This window comes from Schistocerca serialis, chromosome 9 (assembly GCF_023864345.2).
Source record: "Schistocerca serialis cubense isolate TAMUIC-IGC-003099 chromosome 9, iqSchSeri2.2, whole genome shotgun sequence".
Classification (NCBI taxonomy): domain Eukaryota; kingdom Metazoa; phylum Arthropoda; class Insecta; order Orthoptera; family Acrididae; genus Schistocerca; species Schistocerca serialis.
The window spans coordinates 518805132-518827321 of record NC_064646.1 but is presented as its reverse complement, the minus strand read 5'-3'; positions in this window follow the sequence as shown (position 1 = coordinate 518827321).

Genomic DNA, 22190 nt, shown 5'->3' with positions numbered 1-22190 from the left:
ACCTTCTTATTGACTATGAAACACAGAAATTGCATCCGAATTTAATACAAAAGGCACAATGCTGACGTAAGTACAAGAGGACTGGCACCCTAACTTTCTATGTTTTAAACCTCTTCTGTGAGTCCAGCTTTAGATTCCGATGCTTCACTTCAGGTTAGCCTTATCCATTGGACCTTCTTATTCACGATGAAACACAGAAATTGCATCCTAATTTAATACAAAAGGAACAATGCCGACTAAAGTACAAGAGTACTGACACTCTAACATTCTTTGATTTGAACCTCTCCTGTGAGTCCAGTTTTGTTTTCCGATGCTTCACTTCAGGTTTACTGTATCCCTTTGACCTTCTTATTGACGATGAAACACAGTAATTACAACCGAATTTAATACAAAAGGCACAATGCCGACTAAAGTACAAGAGGACTGACACTCTAACTTTCTATGATTTGAACCTGTCCTGTGAGTCCAGTTTTAGATTCCGATGCTACACTTCAGGTTTACTGTATCCTGTGGACCTTGTTATTGACGATGAAACACATAAATTCCATCCGAATTTAATACAAAAGTCACAATGCCGACTTAAGTACAAGAGGAATAACACTCTAACTTTCTATGACATGAACCTGTCCTGTGAGTCCAGTTTTAGATTCCGATGCATCACTTCAGGTTTAGTGTATCCCTTGAACCTTATTATTGACAATGAAACACAGAAATCGCATCCGAATTTAATACAAAATGCACAATGCCGACTTAAGAAGAAGAGGACTGACACTCTAACTCTCTATGAATTGAACCTCTCCTGTCAGTCCAACTTTATATTCCGATGCTTCACTTCAGGTTTACTGTATCCCTTGGACCATCTTATTGACGTTGAAACACAGAAAATGCATCCGAATTTAATACAAATGTCACAATGAAGACTTAAGTACAAGAGGACCGACACTCTAACACTCTATGATTAGAACCTCTCCTGTGAGTCCAGTTTTGGATTCCGATGCTTCACTTCAGGTTTACCTTATCCATTGGACCTTCTTATTGACAATGAAACACAGAAATTGCATCCGAATTTAATACAAAATGCACAATGCCGACTTAAGGACAAGAGGACTGACACTCTAACAATCTTTGATTTGACCCTCTCCTGAGAGTCCAATTTTATTTTCCGATGCTTCACTTCAGGTTTACTGTATCCCTTTGACCTTCTTATTGACGATGAAACACAGAAATTGCATCCGAATTTAATACAAAAGGCACAATGCCGACTTAAGTACAAGAGGACTGACACTCTAATTTTCTATGATTTGAACCTCTCCTGTGAGTCCAGTTTTAGATTCCGATGCTACACTTCAGGTTTACTGTATCCTGTGGACCTTGTTAATGACGATGTAACACATAAATTGCATCCGAGTTTAATACAAAAGGCACAATGCCGACTTAAGTACAAAAGGAATGACACTCTAACTTTCTATCATATGTACCTGTCTTGTGAGTCCAGTTTTAGATTCCGATGCTTCACTTCAGGTTTACTGTATCCCTTGGACCTTATTATTGACAATGGAACACAGAAATTGCATCCGAATTTAATACAAAAAGCACAATGCCGACTTAAGAACAAGAGGACTGACACTCTAACTCTCTATAATTTGAACCTCTCCTGTGAGTCCAGTTTTAGATTCCGATGCTTCACTTCAGGTTTACTGTATCACTTAGACCTTCTTATTGACGATGAAACACAGAAATTGCATTCGAATTTAATACAAAAGACACAATGCCGAATTAAGTACAAGAGGACTGACTCTCTAACTCTCTATGATCTTAACCTCTCCCGTGAGTCCAGTTTTAGAATCCGATGCTTCACTTCATGTTTACTGTATCCCTTAGACATTCTTATTGACCATGAAACACAGAATTTGCATCCGAATTTAATACAAAAGGCACAATGAAGACTTAAGTACAAGAGGATCGACACTCTAACTCTCTATGATTAGAACCTCTCCTGTGAGTCCAGTTATAGATTCCGATGCTTCACTTCAGGTTTACTGTACCCCTTGGACCATCTTATTGACGATGAAACACAGAAATTGATTCCGAATTTAATACAAAAGGCACAATGCTGACTTAAGTACAAGAGGACTGACACTCTAACTCTCTATGATTTGAAACTCTCCTGTGAGTCCAGTTTTAGATTCCGATGCTTCACTTCAGGTTTACTGTATCCCTTGGACCTTCTTATTGACAATGAAACACAGAAACTGCATCCAAATTTAATACAAAAGGCACAATGCCGACTTAAGTACAAGAGGACTGACACTCTAATTCTCTACGATTTGAACCTCTCCTGTGAGTCCAGTTTAAATTCCGATGCTTCACTTCAGGTTTACTCTATCCCTTGGACCTTCTTATTGACGATGAAACACAGAAATTGCATCCGAATTTAATACAAATGCACATTGCCGACTTAAGTACATGAGGACTGACACTCTAACTCTCTATGATTTGAATCGCTCCTGTGAGTCTAGCTTTAGATTCCGATGCTTCACTTCAGGTTTACTGTATCCCTTGGACCTTCTTATTGACGATGAAACACAGAAATTGCATCCGAATTTAATACAAAAAGCACATTGCCGACTTAAGTACATGAGGACTGACACTCTAACTCTCTATGATTTGAACCTCTCCTGAGAGTTCAGTATTAGATTCCGATGCTTCACTTCAGGTCTACTGTATCCCTTGGACCTTCTTATCGACGATGAAACACAGAAATTGCATCCGAATTTAAAACAAAAGGCACAATGCCGACTTAAGTACAAAAGGGCTGACACTCTAACACTCTATAATTTGGAACGCTGCTGTGAGTCCAGTTTTAGATTCCGATGCTTCACTTCAGGTTTACTGTATCCCTTGGACCTTCTTATTGACGACGAAACACAGAAATTGCATCTCAATTTAATACAAAAGGTACAATGCTGACTTAAGTACGAGAGGACTGACACTCTAACTTTCTATGATTTGTACCTCTTCTGTGAGTCCAGTTTTAGATTCCGATGCTTCACTTCAGGTTCAGCTTATCCATTGGACCTTCTTATTGACGATGAAACACAGAAATTGCATACGAATTTAATACAAAACGCACAATGCCGACTTAAGTACAAGAGGACTGACACTCTAACTCTCTATGATTTGAACCTCTCCTGTGAGTCCAGTTTTAGATTCCGATGCTTCACTTCAGGTTTACTGTATCCATTGGACCTTCTTATTGACGATGAAACACAGAAATTGCATCCGAATTTAATACAAAAGGCACAATGCCGACTTAAGTACAAGGGAACTGACACCCTAACTTTCTATGATTTGAACCTCTACCGTGAGTCCAGTTTTAGATTCCGATGCTTCACTTCAGGTTTACTGTATCCATTGGACCTTCTTATTGACGATGAAACACAGAAATTGCGTCCGAATGTAATACAAAATAACAATGCCGACTTAAGTACAAGAGGACTGACACTCTAACTTTCTATGATTTGAACCTCTTCTTTGAGTCCAGTTTTAGATTCCAATGCTTCACTACAGGTTAACCTTGTCCCTTGGAAATTCTTATTGACGATGAAACACAGAAATTGCATCCGGATTTAATACAAAAGTCACAATGCCGACTTAAGTACAAGAGGACTAAAACTCTAACTTTCTATGATTTGAACATCTCCTGTGAGACCAGTATTAGATACCGGTGCTTCACTTCACGTTTACTGTATCCCTTGGACCTTCTTATTGACGATGAAACACAGAAATTGCTTCCGAATTTAATACAAAACGCACAATGCCGACTTAAGTACAAGAGGACTGACACTCTAACCCTCTATGTATTGAACCTCTCCTGTGAGTCCAGTTTTAGATTTCGATGCTTCACTTCAGGTGTACTGTATCCCTTGGACCTTCTTATTGACGATGAAACACAGAAATTGCATCCGAATTTAATACAAAACGCACAATGCCGACTTAAGTACAAGAGGACTGACACTCTAACTCTCTATGATTTGAACATCTCCTGTGAGTCCAGTTTTAGATTCCAATGCTTCACTTCAGGTTTACTGTATCCCTTGGACCTTCTTATTGACGATGAAACACAGAAACTGCATCCGAATTTAATACAAAAGGCACAATGCCGACTTAAGTACAAGAGGACTGACACTCTAACTTTCTATGATTTGTACATCTTCTGTGAGTCCAGTTTTAGATTCCGATGCTTCACTTCAGGTTCACCTTATCCATTGGACCTTCTTATTGACGATGAAACACAGAAATTGCTTCCGAATTTAATACAAAACGCACAATGCCGACTTAAGAACAAGAGGACTGACACTCTAACATTCTTTGATTTGAACCTCTCCTGTGAGTCCAGTTTTATTTTCCGATGCTTCACTTCAGGTTTACCTTATCCCTTTGACCTTCTTATTGACGATGAAACACAGAAATTGCATCCGAATTTAATACAAAAGGCACAATGCCGACTGAAGTACAAGAGGAATGTCACACTAACTTTCTATGATATGAACCTGTCCTGTGAGTCCAGTTTTAGATTCTGATGCTTCACTTCAGGTTTACTGTATCCCTTTGACCTTCTTATTGACGATGAAACACAGAAATTGCATCCGAATTTGATACAAAAGGCACAATGCCGACTTAAGTACAAGAGGACTGACACTCTAACTCTCTATGATTTTAACCTCTCCTGTGAGTCCAGTTTTAGATTCCGATGCTTCACTTCAGGTTTACTGTATCCCTTTGACCTTCTTATTGACGATGAAACACAGAAATTGCATCCGAATTTATTACAAAAGGCACATTGCGGACTTAAGTACAAGAGGACTGACACTCTAACTTTCTATGATTTGAACCTCTTTTGTGAGTCCAGTTTTAGATTCCGATGCTTCACTTCAGGTTTACCTTATCCCTTGGACCGTCTTATTGACGATGAAACACCAAAATTGCATCCGAATTTAATACAAAAGGCATAATGTCGACTTAAGTACAAGAGGACTGACACTCTAACTCTCTATGATTTGAACCTCTCCTGTGAGTCCAGTTTTACATTCCTTTGCTTCACTTCAGGTTTACTGTATCCCTTGGACCTCCTTATTGACGATGAAACACAAAAATTGCATCCGAATTTAATACAAAACGCACAATGCCGACTTAAGTACAAGAGGACTGACACTCTAACTCTCTGTGCTTTTAACTTCTCCTGTGAGTCCAGTTTTAGATTCCGATGCTTCACTTCAGGTTTACTGTATCCCTTGGACCTTCTTATTGACGATGAAACACAAAAATTGCATCCGAATTTAATACAAAACGCACAATGCCGACTTAAGTACAAGAGGACTGACACTCTAACTTTCTATGATTTGAACCTCTTCATTGAGTCCAGTTTTAGATTCCGATGCTTCACTACAGGTTAACCTTATCCCTTGGACTTTCTTATTGACGATGAAACACAGAAATTGCATCCAGATTTAATACAAAAGTCACAATGCCGACTTAAGTACAAGAGGACTAAAACTCTAACTTTCTATGATTTGAACCTCTCCTGTGAGACCAGTTTTAGATACCGGTGCTTCACTTCAGGTTTACTGTATCCCTTGGACCTTCTTATTGTCGATGAAACACAGAAATTGTTTCCGAATTTAATACAAATGGCACAATGCCGACATAAGTACATGAGGACTGACACTCTAACCCTCTATGATTTGAACCTCTCCTGTGAGTCCAGTTTTAGATTCCAATGCTTCACTTCAGGTTTACTGTATCCCTTGGACCTTCTTATTGACGATGAAACACAGAAATTGCATCCGAATTTAATACAAAACGCACAATGCCGACTTAAGTACAAGAGGACTGACACTCTAACTCCTTATGATTTGAACCTCTCCTGTGAGTCCAGTTTTAGATTCCGATGCTTCACTTCAGGTTCACCTTATCCATTGGACCTTCTTATTGACGATGAAACACAGAAATTGCTTCTGAATTTAATACAAAACGCACAATGCCGACTTAAGAACAAGAGGACTGACACTCTAACATTCTTTGATTTGAACCTCTCCTGTGAGTCCAGTTTTATTTTCCGATGCTTCACTTCAGGTTTACTGTATCCCTTTGACCTTCTTATTGACGATGAAACACAGAAATTGCATCCGAATTTAATGCAAAAGGCACAATGCCGACTTAAGTACAAGAGGAATGACACACTAACTATCTATGATATGAACCTGTCCTGTGAGTCCAGTTTTAGATTCCGATACTTCACTTCAGGTTTACTGTATCCCTTTGACCTTCTTATTGACGATGAAACACAGAAATTGCATCCGAATTTGATACAAAAGGCACAATGCCGACTTAAGTACAAGAGGACTGACACTCTAACTCTCTATGATTTTAACCTCTCCTGTGAGTCCAGTTTTAGATTCCGATGCTTCACTTCAGGTTTACTGTATCCCTTTGACCTTCTTATTGACGATGAAACACAGAAATTGCATCCGAATTTATTACAAAAGGCACACTGCAGACTTAAGTACAAGAGGACTGACACTCTAACTTTCTATGATTTGAACCTCTTTTGTGAGTCCAGTTTTAGATTCCGATGCTTCACTTCAGGTTTACCTTATCCCTTGGACCGTCTTATTGACGATGAAACACAAAAATTGCATCCGAATTTAATACAAAAGGCACAATGTCGACTTAAGTACAAGAGGACTGACACTCTAACTCTCTATGATTTGAACCTCTCCTGTGAGTCCCGTTTTACATTCCTTTGCTTCACTTCAGGTTTACTGTATCCCTTGGACCTCCTTATTGACGATGAAACACAAAAATTGCATTCGAATTTAATACAAAACGCACAATGCCGACTTAAGTACAAGAGGACTGACACTCTAACTCTCTATGATTTGAACTCCTCCTGTGAGTCCAGTTTTAGATTCCGATGCTTCACTTCAGGTTTACTGTATCCCTTGGACCTTCTTATTGACGATGAAACTCAGAAATTGCATCCGAATTTAATACAAAAGGCACAATGCCGACTTAAGTATAAGAGGAATGACACACTTACTTTCTATGATATGAACCTGTCCTGTGAGTCCAGTTTTAGATTCCGATGCTTCACTTCAGGTTTACTGTATCCCTTTGACCTTCTTATTGACGATGAAACACAGAAATTGCATCCGAATTTGATACAAAAGGCACAATGCCGACTTAAGTACAAGAGGACTGACACTCTAACTCTCTATGATTTTAACCTCTCCAGTGAGTCCAGTTTTAGATTCCGATGCTTCACTTCAGGTTTACTGTATCCCTTTGACCTTCTTATTGACGATGAAACACAGAAATTGCATCCGAATTTAATACAAAAGGCACACTGCGGACTTAAGTACAAGAGGACTGACACTCTAACTTTCTATGATTTGAACCTCTTTTGTGAGTCCAGTTTTAGATTCCGATGCTTCACTTCAGGTTTACCTTATCCCTTGGACCGTCTTATTGACGATGAAACACAAAAATTGCATCCGAATTTAATACAAAAGGCACAATGTCGACTTAAGTACAAGAGGACTGACACTCCTACTCTCAATGATTTGAACCTCTCCTGTGAGTCCAGTTTTACACTCTAACACCCTCTGATTTGAACATCTCTTTTGAGTGCAGTTTTAGATTCCGATGCTTCACTTCAGGCTTACTGTATCCCTTGGACCTTCTTAATGAAGATGACACACAGAAATTGCATCCGAATTTAATACAAAAGGCACAATGCCGACTTAAGTACAAGGGGACTGACACCCTAACTTTCTATGATTTGAACCTCTCCCTTGAGTCCAGTTTTAGACTCCGGTGCTTCTCTTCAGGTTTACTGTATCCCTTGGACCTTGTTATTGACAATGAAACACAGAAATTGCATCCGAATTTAATACAAAAGGAACAATGCCGACTTAAGTACAAGAGGACTGACACTCTAACTTTCTAAGATTTGAACCTCTTCATTGAGTCCAGTTTTAGATTCCGATGCTTCACTACAGGTTAACCTTATCCCTTGGACTTTCTTATTGACGATGAAACACAGAAATTGCATCCGGATTTAATACAAAACGCACAATGCCGACTTAAGTACAAGGAGACTGACACTCTAACCCTCTATGTTTTGAACCTCTCCTGTGAGTCCAGTTTTAGATTTCGATGCTTCACTTCATTTTTACTGTATCCCTTGGACCTTCTTATTGACGATGAAACACAGAAATTGCATCCGAATTTAATACAAAACGCACAATGCCGACTTAAGTACAAGAGGACTGACACTCTAACTCCTTATGATTTGAACCTCTCCTGTGAGTCCAGTTTTAGATTCCAATGCTTCACTTCAGGTTAACTGTATCCCTTTGACCTTCTTATTGACGATGAAACACAGAAATTGCATCCGAAATTAATACAAAAGGCACAATGCCGACTTATGTATAAGAGGAATGACACACTAACTTTCTATGATATGAACCTGTCCTGTGAGTCCAGTTTTAGATTCCGATGCTTCACTTCAGGTTTACTGTATCCCTTTGACCTTCTTATTGACGATGAAACACAGAAATTGCATCCGAATTTGATACAAATGGCACAATGCCGACTTAAGTACAAGAGGACTGACACTCTAACTCTCTATGACTTTAACCTCTCCAGTGAGTCCAGTTTTAGATTCCGATGCTTCACTTCAGGTTTACTGTATCCCTTTGACCTTCTTATTGACGATGAAACACAGAAATTGCATCCGAATTTAATACAAAAGGCACACTGCGGACTTAAGTACAAGAGGGCTGACAATCTAACTTTCTATGATTTGAACCTCTTTTGTGAGTCCAGTTTTAGATTCCGATGCTTCACTTCAGGTTTACCTTATCCCTTGGACCGTCTTATTGACGATGAAACACAAAAATTGCATCCGAATTTAATACAAAAGGCACAATGTCGACTTAAGTACAAGAGGACTGACACTCTTAATCTCTATGATTTGAACCTCTCCTGTGAGTCCAGTTTTACATTCCTTTGCTTCACTTCAGGTTTACGGTATCCCTTGGACCTCCTTATTGCCGATGAAACACAGAAATTGCATCCGAATTTAATACAAAACGCACAATGCCGACTTAAGTACAAGAGGACTGACACTCTAACTCTCTATGGTTTGAACCTCTCCTGTGAGTCCAGTTTTAGATTCCGATGCTTCACTTCAGGTTTACTGTATCCCTTGGACCTTCTTATTGACGATGAAACTCAGAAATTGCATCCGAATTTAATGCAAAAGGCACAATGCCGACTCAAGTACAAAAGGACTGACACTCTAACACTCTCTGATTTGAACATCTCTTTTGAGTCCAGTTTTGGATTCCGATGCTTCACTTCAGGCTTAGTGTATCCCTTGGACCTTCTTAATGAAGATGACACACAGAAATTGCATCCGAATTTAATACAAAAGGCACAATGCCGACCTAAGTACAAGAGGACTGACACCCTAACTTTCTATGATTTGAACCTCTCCCGTGAGTCCAGTTTTAGACTCCGGTGCTTCACTTCAGGTTTACTGTATCCCTTGGACCTTCTTATTGACAATGAAACACAGAAATTGCATCCGAATTTAATACAAAAGGAACAATGCCGACTTAAGTACAAGAGGACTGACACTCTAACTTTCTATGATTTGAACCTCTTCATTGAGTCCAGTTTTAGATTCCGATGCTTCACTACAGGTTAACCTTATCCCTTGGACTTTCTTATTGACGATGAAACACAGAAATTGCATCCGGATTTAATACAAAAGTCACAATGCCGACTTAAGTACAAGAGGACTAAAACTCTAACTTTCTATGATTTGAACCTCTCCTGTGAGACCAGTTTTAGATACCGGTGCTTCACTTCAGGTTTACTGTATCCCTTGGACCTTCTTATTGACGATGAAACACAGAAATTGCTTCCGAATTTAATACAAACGGCACAATGCCGACTTAAGTACAACAGGACTGACACTCTAACCCTCTATGTTTTGAACCTCTCCTGTGAGTCCAGTTTTAGATTCCGATGCTTCACTTCATTTTTATTGTATCCCTTCGACCTTCTTATTGACGATGAAACACAGAAATTGCATCCGAATTTAATACAAAACGCACAATGCCGACTTAAGTACAAGAGGACTGACACTCTAACTCTCTATGATTTGAACCTCTCCTGTGAGTCCAGTTTTAGATTCCAATGCTTCACTTCAGGTTTACTGTATCCCTTGGACCCTCTTATTGACGATGAAACACAGAAACTGCATCCGAATTTAATACAAGACGCACAATGCCGACTTAAGAACAAGAGGACTGACACTCTAACACTCTATGATTTGAAACTCTCCTGTGTGTCCAGTTTTAGATTCCAATGCTTCACTTTAAGTTTACGGTATCCCTTGGACCTTCTTATTGACGGCGAAACACAGAAATAGCATCTGAATTTAATACAAAAGGCACAATGCCGACTTAAGTACAAGAGGACTGACACTCTAACTTTCTATGATTTGTACCTCTTCTGTGAGTCCAGTTTTAGATTCCGATGCCCTTCTTATTGACGATGAAACACAGAAATTGCTTCCGAATTTAATACAAATGCATAATGCCGACTAAAGAACAAGAGGACTGACACTCTAACATTCTTTGATTTGAACCTCTCCTGTGAGTCCAGTTTTATTTTCCGATGCTTCACTTCAGGTTTACTGTATCCCTTTGACCGTGTTATTGACGATGAAACACAGAAATTGCATCCGAATTTAATACAAAAGGCACAATGCCGACTTAAGTACAAGAGGACTGACACTCTAACTCTCTATGATTTGACCCTCTCCTGTGAGTCCTGTTTTAGATTCCGATGCTTCACTTCAGGTTTACTGTATCCCTTTGACCTTCTTATTGACGATGAAACACAGAAATTGCATCCGAATTTAATACAAAAGGCACACTGCGGACTTAAGTACAAGAGGACTAACACTCTAACTTTCTATGATTTGAACCTCTTTTGTGAATCCAGTTTTAGATTCCGATGCTTCACTACAGGTTTACCTTATCCCTTGGACCGTCTTATTGACGATGAAACACAAAAATTGCATGCGAATTTAATACAAAAGGCACAATGTCGACTTAAGTACAAAAGGACTGACACTCTAATTCTCTATGATTTGAACCTCTCCTGTCAGTCCAGTTATACATTCCTTTGCTTCACTTCAGGTTTAGTGTATCCCTTGGACCTCCTTAATGACGATGAAACACAGAAATTGCATCCGAATTTAATATGAAACGCACAAGCCGACTTAAGTACAAGAGGACAGACACTCTAACTCTCTATGATTTGAAACTCCCCTGTGAGTCCAGTTTTAGATTCCGATGCTTCACTTCAGGTTTACTGTATCCCTTGGAACTTCTAATGGACGATGAAACTCATAAATTGCATCCGAAATTAATGCAAAAGGCACAATGCCGACTCAAGTACAAAAGGACTGACACTCTAACACTCTCTGATTTGAACATCTCTTTTGAGTCCAGTTTTAGATTCCGATGCTTCACTACAGGTTAACATTATCCCTTGGACCTTGTTATTGACGATGAAACACAGAAATTGCATCCGAATTTAATACAAAACGCACAATGCCGACTTAAGTACAAAAGGACTGACACTCTAACTCTCTATGATTTGAAACTCTCGTGTAAGTCCAGTTTTAGATTCCGATGCTTCACTTCAGGTTTACTGTATCCCTTGTACCTTCTTATTGACGATGGAACACAGAAATTGCATCCGAATTTAATACAAAACGCACAATGCTGACTTAAGAACAAGAGGACTGACACTCTAACATTCTTTGATTTGAAACTCTCCTGTGAGTCCAGTTTTATTTTCCGATGCTTCACTTCAGGTTTACTGTATCCCTTGGACCCTCTTATTGACGATGAAACACAGAAACTGCATCCGAATTTAATACAAAAGGCACTTTGCCGAATTAAGTACAAAAGGACTGACACTCTAACACCCTATGATTTGAAACTCTCCTGTGTGTCCAGTTTTAGATTCCGATGTTTCACTTCAGGTTTACTGTATCCCTTGGACCTTCTTATTGACGACGAAACACAGAAATTGCATCTGAATTTAATACAAAAGGCACAATGCCGACTTAAGTACAAGAGGACTGACACTCTAACTTTCTATGATTTGTACCTCTTCTGTGAGTCCAGTTTTAGATTCCGATGCTTCACTTCAGGTTCACCTTATCCATTGGACCTTCTTATTGACGATGAAACACAGAAATTGCATCCGAATTTAATACAAAACGCACAATGCCGACTTAAGGAAAAGAATACTGACACTCTAACATTCTTTGATTTGAACCTCTCCTTTGAGTCCAGTTTTATTTTCCGATCCTTCACTTCAGGTTTACTGTATCCCGTTGACCTTCTTATTGACGATGAAACACAGAAATTGCATCCGAATTTAATACAAATGGCACAATGCCGACTTAAGTACAAGAGGACTGACACTCTAATTTTCTATGATTTGAACCTCTCCTGTGAGTCCAGTTTTAGATTCCGATGCTACACTTCAGGTTTACTGTATCCTGTGGACTATGTTATTGTCGATGAATCACATAAATTGCATCCGAATTTAATACAAAACGCACAATGCCGACTTAAGGAAAAGAATACTGACACTCTAACTTTCTATGATATGAACCTGTCCTGTGAGTCCAGTTTTAGATTCCGATGCTTCACTTCAGGTTTACTGTATCCCTTGGACCTTCTTATGGCAATTAAACACAGAAATCGCATCCGAATTTAATACAAAAGGCACAGTGCCGACTTAAGTGCAAGAGGACTGACACTCTAATTCTCTAAGATTTGAACCACTCCTGTGAGTCCAGCTTTAGATTCCGATGCTTCACTTCAGGTTTAGTGTATCCCTTGGACCTTCTTATTGACAATGAAACACAGAAATTGCATCCGAATTTAATACAAAAGGTACAATGCCGACATAAGTAGAAGAGGACTGACACTCTAACTCTTTATGATTTGAACCTCTCCTGTGAGTCCAGTTTTAGATTCCGATGCTTCACTTCACGTTTACTGTATCCCTTTGACCTTCTTATTGACGATGAAACAGAGAAATTGCTTCGGAATTTAATACAAAACGCACAATGCCGACTTAAGAACAAGAGGACTGACACTCTAACATTCTTTGATTTGAAACTCTCCTGTGAGTCCAGTTTTATTTTCCGATGCTTCACTTCAGGTTTACTGTATCCCTTTGACCTTCTTATTGACGATGAAACACAGAAATTGCATCCGAATTTAATACAAAAGGCACAATGCCGACTTAAGTACAAGAGGAATGACATACTAACTTTCTATGATATGAACCTGTCCTGTGAGTCCAGTTTTAGATTCCGATGCTTCACTTCAGGTTTACTGTATCCCTTTGACCTTCTTATTGACGATGAAACACAGAAATTGCATCCGAATTTAATACAAAAGGCACAATGCCGACTTAAGTACAAGAGGACTGACACTCTAACTCTCTATGATTTGAACCTCTCCTGTGAGTCCAGTATTACATTCCTTTGCTTCACTTCAGGTTTACTGTATCCCTTGGACCTCCTTATTGACGATGAAACACAGAAATTGCATTCGAAATTAATACAAAACGCACAATGCCGACTTAAGTACAAGAGGACTGACACACTAACTCTCTATGATTTGAACCACTCCTGTGAGTCCAGTTTTAGGTTCCGATGCTTCACTTCAGGTTTACTGTATCCCTTGGACCTTCTTATTGACGATGAAACTCAGAAATTGCATCCGAATTTAATGCAAAAGGCACAATGCCGACTCATGTACAAAAGGACTGACACTCTAACACTCTCTGATTTGAACATCTCTATTGAGTCCAGTTTTAGATTCCGTTGCTTCACTTCAGGCTTACTGTATCCCTTGGACCTTCTTATTGAAGATGACACACAGAAATTGCATCCGAATTTAATACAAAAGGCACAATGCCGACTTAAGTACAAGAGGACTGACACCCTAACTTTCTATGATTTGAACCTCTCCCGTGAGTCCAGTTTTAGACTCCGGTGCTTCACTTCAGGTTTACTGTATCCCTTGGACTTTCTTATTGACGATGAAACACAGAAATTGCATCCGGATTTAATACAAAAGTCACAATGCCGACTTAAGTACAAGAGGACTAAAACTCTATCTTTCTATGATTTGAACCTCTCCTGTGAGACCAGTTTTAGATACCGGTGCTTCACTTCAGGTTTACTGTATCCCTTGGACCTTCTTATTGACGATGAAACACAGAAATTGCTTCCGAATTTAATACAAAAGGCACAATGCCGACTTAAGTACAAGAGGACTGACACTCTAACCCTCTATGTTTTGAACCTCTCCTGTGAGTCCAGTTTTAGATTCCGATGCCTCACTTCATTTTTACTGTATGCCTTGGACCTTCTTATTGACGATGAAACACAGAAATTGCATCCGAATTTAATACAAAACGCACAATGCCGACTTAAAAACAAGAGGACTGACACTCTAACATTCTTTGATTTGAACCTCTACTGTGAGTCCAGTTTTATTTTCCGATGCTTCACTTCAGGTTTACTGTATCCCTTTGACCTTCTTATTGACGATGAAACACATAAATTGCATCCGAATTTAATACAAATGGCACAATGCCGACTTAAATACAAGAGGACTGACACTCTAATTTTCTATGATTTGAACCTCTCCTGTGAGTCCAGCTTTAGATTCCGATGCTTCACTTCAGGTTTACTGAATCCCTTGGACCTTCTTATTGACGATGAAACACAGAAATTGCATCCGAAATTAATATAAAAGGCACAATGCCGACTTAAGTACAAGAGGACTGACACTCTAACTCTTTATGATGTGAACCTCTCGTTTGAGTCCAGTTTTTGATTCCGATGCTTCACTTCACGTTTACTGTATCCCTTTGACCTTCTTATTGACGATGAAACACAGAAATTGCATCCGAATTAATTACAAAAGGCACAATGCCGACTTAAGTACAAGAGGACTGACACTCTAACTCTCTATGATTTGAACCTCTCCTGTGAGTCCAGTTTTAGATTCCGATGCTTCACTTCAGGTTTACTGTCTCCCTTGGACCTCCTTATTGACGATGAAACACAGAAATAGCATCCGAATTTAATACAAAACGCACAATGCCGACTTAAGTACAAGAGGTCTGACACTCTAACTCTCTATGATTTGAACCTCTCCCGTGAGTCCAGTTTTAGATTCCAATGATTCACTTCAGGTATACTGTATCCCTTGGACCTTCTTATTGACGATGAAACACAGAAACTGCATCCGAATTTAACACAAAAGGCACATTGCCGACTTAAGTACAAAAGGACTGACACTCTAACACCCTATGATTTGAAACTCTCCTGTGTGTCCAGTTTTAGATTCCGATGTTTCACTTCAGGTTTACTGTATCCCTTGGACCTTCTTATTGATGATGAAACACAGAAATTGCATCCGAATTTAATACAAATGGCACAATGCCGACTTAAGTACAAGAGGACTGAACTCAAATTTTCTATGATTTGAACCTCTCCTGTGAGTCCAGTTTTAGATTCCGATGCTACACTTCAGGTTTACTGTATCCTGTGGACCTTGTTATTGACGATGAAACACATAAATTGCATCTGAATTTAATACAAAAGGCACAATGGCGACTTAAGTATAAGAGGAATGACACTCTAACTTTCTATGATATGAACCTGTCCTGTGAGTCCAGTCTTTGATTCCGATGCTTCACTTTAGGTTTACTGTATCCCTTGGACCTTCTTATTGACAATTAAACACAGAAATTGCATCCGAATTTAATACAAAAAGCACAGTGCCGACATAAGTACTAGAGGACTGACACTCTAATTCTCTATGATTTGAACCTCTCCTGTGAGTCCAGCTTTAGATTCCGATGCTTCACGTCAGGTTTACTGTATCCCTTGGACCTTCTTATTGAGGATGAAACACAGAAATTGCATCCGAATTTAATTTAAAAGGCACAATGCCGACTTAAGTACAAGAGGACTGACACTCTAACTCTTTATGACGTGAACCTCTCGTGTGAGTCCAGTTTTTGATTCCGATGCTTCACTTCACCTTTACTGTCTCCCTTTGACCTTCTTATTGACGATGAAACACAGAAATTGCATCCGAATTTAATACAAAAGGCACAATGCCGACTTAAGTACAGAGGACTGACACTCTAATTCTCTATGATTTGATCCTCTCCTGTGAGTCTAGTTTTAGATTCCGATTCTTCACTTCAGGTTTACTGTATCCCTTTGACCTTCTTAATGACGATGAAACACAGAAATTGCATCCGAATTTTATACAAAAGGCACACTGCGGACTTAAGTACAAGAGGACTGACACTCTAACTTTCTATGATTTGACCCGCTTTTGAGAGTTCAGTTGTAGATTCCTATGCTTCACTTCAGGTTTACCTTATCCCTTGGACCGTCATATTGACGATGAAACACAGAAATTGCATCCGAATTTAATACAAAACGCACAACGCCGTCTTAAGAACAAAAGGACTGACACTCTAACACTCTATGATTTGAAACTCTCCTGTGTGTCCAGTTTTAGATTCCGATGCTTTACTTCAGGTTTACTGTATCCCTTGGACCTTCTCATTGACGAAGATACACAGAAATTGCATCTGAATTTAATACAAAAGGCACAATGCCGACTTAAGTACAAGAGGACTGACACTCTAACTTTCTATGATTTGTACCTCTTCTGTGAGTCCAGTTTTAGATTCCGATGCTTCACTTCAGGTTCACATTACCCATTGGACCTTCTTATTGACGATGAAACACAGATATTGCATCCGAAATTAATACAAAACGCACAATGCCGACTTAAGAACAAGAGGACTGACACTCTAACATTCTTTGATTTGAACCTCTCCTGTGAGTCCAGTTTTATTTTCCGATCCTTCACTTCAGGTTTACTGTATCCCTTTGACATTCTTATTGACGATGAAACACAGAAATTGCATCCGAATTTAATACAAATAGCACAATGCCGACTTAAGTACAAGAGGACTGACACTCTAATTTTCTATGATTTGAACCTCTCCTGTGAGTCCAGTTTTAGATTCCGATGCTACACTTCAGGTTTACTGTATCTCTTGGACCTTGTTATTGACCATGAAACACAGAAATTGCATCCGAATTTAATACAAAAGGCACAATGCCGACTTAAGTACAAGTGAATTGACACTCAAACTTTCTATGATATGAACTTGTCCTGTGAGTCCAGTTTTAGATTCCGAAACTTCACTTCAGGTTTACTGTATCCCTTGGACCTTTTCATTGACGATGAAACACAGAAATTGCATCCGAATTTAATACAAAAGGCACAATGCCGACTTAAGTACAAGAGTACTGACACTCTAACTCTCTATGAATTGAACCTCTCCAGTGAGTCTAGTTTTAGATTCCGATGCTTCACTTTAGGTTTACAGTATCCCTTTGACCATCTTATTGACGATGAAACACAGAAATAGCATCCAAATTTAATACAAAAGGCACACTGCGGACTTAAGTACAAGAGGACTGACACTCTAAATTTCTATTATTTTTAACCTCTTTTGTGAGTCCAGTTTTAGATTCCGATGCCTCACTTCAGGTTTACCTTATCCCTTGCACCGTCTTATTGACGATGAAACACAGAAATTGCATCCGAATTTAATACAAAAGGGACAATGCCGACTTAAGTACAAGAGGACTGTCACTCTTACTCTCTATGATTTGAACCTCTCCTGTGAGTCCAGTTTTACATTCCATTGCTTCACTTCAGGTTTAATGTATCCCTTGGACCTCCTTATTGACGATGAAACACAGAAATTGCATCCGAATTTAATACAAAACGCACAATGCCGACTTAAGTACAAGAGGACTGACACTCTAACTGTCTATGATTTGAACATCTCTGGTGAGTCCAGTTTTAGATTCCGATGCTTCACTTCAGGTTTATTGTATCCCTTGGACCTTCTTATTGACGATGAAACACAGAAATTGCACCCGAATTTAATACAAAAGGCACAATGCCGACTTAAGTACAAGAGGACTGACACCCTAACTTTCTGTGATTTGAACCTCTCCTGTGAGTCCAGTTTTAGATTCCGGTGCTTCACTTCAGGTTTACTGTATCCCTTGGACCTTCTTATTGACAATGAAACACAGAAATTGCAACCGAATTTAATACAAAAGGCACAATGCCGACTTAAGTACAAGAGGACTGACACTCTAATTTTCTATGATTTGAACCTCTTCTTTGAGTCCAGTTTTAGATTCCGATGCTTCACTACAGGTTAACCTTATCCCTTGGACTTTCTTATTGACGATGAAACACAGAAATTGCATCCGGATTTAATACAAAAGTCACAATGCCGACTTAAGTACAAGAGGACTAAAACTCTAGCTTTCTATGATTTGAACCTCTCCTGTGAGACCAGTTTTAGATACCGGTGCATAACTTCAGGTTTACTGTATCCCTTGGACCTTCTTATTGACGATGAAACACAGAAATTGCATCCGAATTTAATGCAAAAGGCACTATGCCGACTTAAGTACAAGAGGAATGACACTAACTTTCTATGATATGAACCTGTCCTGTGAGTCCAGTTTTAGATTCCGATGCTTCACTTCAGGTTTACTGTATCCCTTTGACTTTCTTATTGACGATGAAACATAGAAATTGTATCCGAATTTAATACAAAATGCACAATGCCGACTTAAGTACAAGAGGACTGACACTCTAACTCTCTATGATTTGAACCTCTCCTGTGAGTCCAGTTTTAGATTCCGATGCTGCACTTCATGTTTACTGTATCCCTTTGACCTTCTTATTGACGATGAAACACAGAAATTGCATCCGACTTTAATACAAAAGGCACACTGCGGACTTAAGTACAAGAGGACTGACACTCTAACTATCTATGATTTGAACCTCTTTTGTGAGTCCAGTTTTAGATTCCGTTGCTTCACTTCAGGTTTACCTTATCCCTTGGACCGTCTTATTGACGATGAAACACACAAATTGCATTCGAATTTAATACAAAGGGCACAATGTCGACTTAAGTACAGGAGGACTGACACTCTAACTCTCTATGATTTGAACCTCTCCTGTGAGTCCAGTTTTACATTCCTTTGTTTCACTTCAGGTTTACTGTATCCCTTGGACCTCCTTACTGACGATGAAACACAGAAATTGCATCCGAATTTAATACAAAACGCACAATGCCGACTTAAGTACAAGAGGACTGACATTCTAAGATTTGAACCTCTCCTGTGAGTCCAGTTATAGATTCCGATGCTTCACTTCAGGTTTACTGTATCCCTTGGACCATCTTATTGACGATTACACTCAGAAATTGCATCCGAATTTCATGCAAAAGGCACAATGCCGACTCAAGTACAAAAGGACTGACACTCTAACACTCTCTGATTTGAACATCTCTTTTGAGTCCAGTTTTACATTCCGATGCTTCACTTCAGGCTTACTGTATCCCTTGGACCTTCTTATTGATGATGACACACAGAAATTGCATCCGAATTTAATACAAAAGGCACAATGCCGACTTAAGTACAAGAGGACTGACACCCTAACATTCTATGATTTTAACCTCTCCTGTGAGTCCAGTTTTAGATTCCGGTGCTTCACGTCAGGTTTACTGTATCCCTTGGAACTTCTTATTGACAACGTAACACAGAAATTGCATCCGGATTTAATACAAAAATCACAATGCCGACTTAAGTACAAGAGGACTAAAACTCTAACTTTCTATGATTTGAATCTCTCCTGTGAGACCAGTTTTAGATACCGGTGTTTCACTTCAGGTTTACTGTAAGCCTTGAACCTTCTTATTGACGACAAAACACAGAAATTGCATCTGTATTTAATACAAAAGGTACAATGCCGACTTAAGTACAAGAGGACTGACACTTTAACTTTCCATGATTTGTACCTCTTCTGTGAGTCCAGTTTTAGATTCCGATGCTTCACTTCAGGTTCACCTTATCCATTGGACCTTCTTATTGACGATGAAACACAGAAATTGCATCCGAATTTAATACAAGACGTACAATGCCGACTTAAGAACAAGAGGACTGACACTCTAACATTCTTTGATTTGAACCTCTCCTTTGAGTCCAGTTTTATTTTCCGATGCTTCACTTCAGGTTTTCTGTATCCCTTTGACCTTCTTATTGACGATGAAACACAGAAATTGCATCCGAATTTAATACAAATGGCAAAATGCCGACTTAAGTACAAGAGGACTGAAACTCTAATTTTCTATGATTTGAACCTCTCCTGTGAGTCCAGTTTTAGATTCCGTTGCTACACTTCAGGTTTACTGTATCCTGTGGACCTTGTTATTGACGATGAAACATATAAATTGCATCCGAATTTAATACAAAAGGCACAATGCCGACTTAAGTACAAGAGGAATGACACTCTAACTTTCTATGATATGAACCTGTCCTGTGAGTCCAAATTTAGATTCCGATGCTTCACTTCAGGTTTAATGTATCCCTTGGACCTTCTTATTGACGATGAAACACAGAAATTGCATCCGAATTTAATACAAAAGGAACAATGCCGACTTAAGTACAAGAGGTCTGACACTCTAACTCTTTATGATTTGAACCTCTCCTGTGAGTCCAGTTTTAGATTCCGATGCTTCACTTCACGTTTACTGTATCACTTTGACTTTCTTATTGACGATGAAACACAGAAATTGCATCCGAATTTAATGCAAAAGGCACAATGCCGACTTAAGTCCAAGAGGACTGACACTCTAACTCTCTATGATTTGAACCTCTCCTGTGAGTCCATGTTTTAGATTCCGATGCTTCACTTCAGGTTTACTGTATCCATTTGACTTTCTTAATGACGAAGAAACACAGAAATTGCATCCGAATTTAATACAAAAGGCACACTGCGGACTTAAGTACAAGAGGACTGACACTCTAACTTTCTATGATTTGAACCTCTTTTGTGAGTCCAGTTTTAGATTCCGATGCTTCACTTCAGGTTTACCTTATCCCTTGCACCGTCTTATTGACGATGAAACACACAAATTGCATCCGAATTTAATACAAAAGGCACAATGTCGACTTAAGTACAAGAGGACTGACACTCTAACTCTCTATGATTTGAACCTCTCCTATGAGTCCAGTTTGACATTCCTTTGCTTCACTTCAGGTTTACTGTTTCCCTTGGACCTCCTTATTGACGATGAAACACAGAAATTGCATCCGAATTTAATACAAAACGCACAATGCCGACTTAAGTACAAGAGGACTGACACTCTAACTCTCTAAGATTTGAACCTCTCCTGTGAGTCCAGTATTAGATTCCGATGCTTCACTTCAGGTTTACTGTATCCCTTGGACCTTCTTATTGACGATGAAACTCAGAAATTGCATCCGAATTTAATGCAAAAGGCACAATGCCGACTCAAGTTCAAAAGGACTGACACTCTATCACTCTCTGATTCGAACATCTCTTTTGAGTCTAATTTTAGTTTCCGATGCTTCACTTCAGGTTTACTGTATCCCTTGGACCTTCTAATTGACGATGACACACAGAAATTGCATCCGAATTTAATACAAAACGCACAATGTCGACTAAAGTACAAGAGGACTGACACCCTAACTTTCTATGATTTCAACCTCTCCTGTGAGTTCAGTTTTAGATTCCGATGCTTCACTTCAGGTTTACCTTATCCCTTGGACTGTCATATGGACGATGAAACACAGAAATTGTATCCGAATTTAATACAAAAGGCACAATGCCGACTTAAGTACAAGAGGACTGACACTCTAACTCTCTATGATTTGAAACTCTCCTGTGAGTCCAGTTTTACATTCCTTTGCTTCACTTCAGGTTTACTGTATCCCTTGGACCTCCTTATTGACGATGAAACACAGCAATTGCATCCGAATTTAATACAAAACGCACAATGCCGACTTAAGTACAAGAGGACTGACACTCTAACTCTCTATGATTTGAACCTCTCCTGTGAGTCCAGTT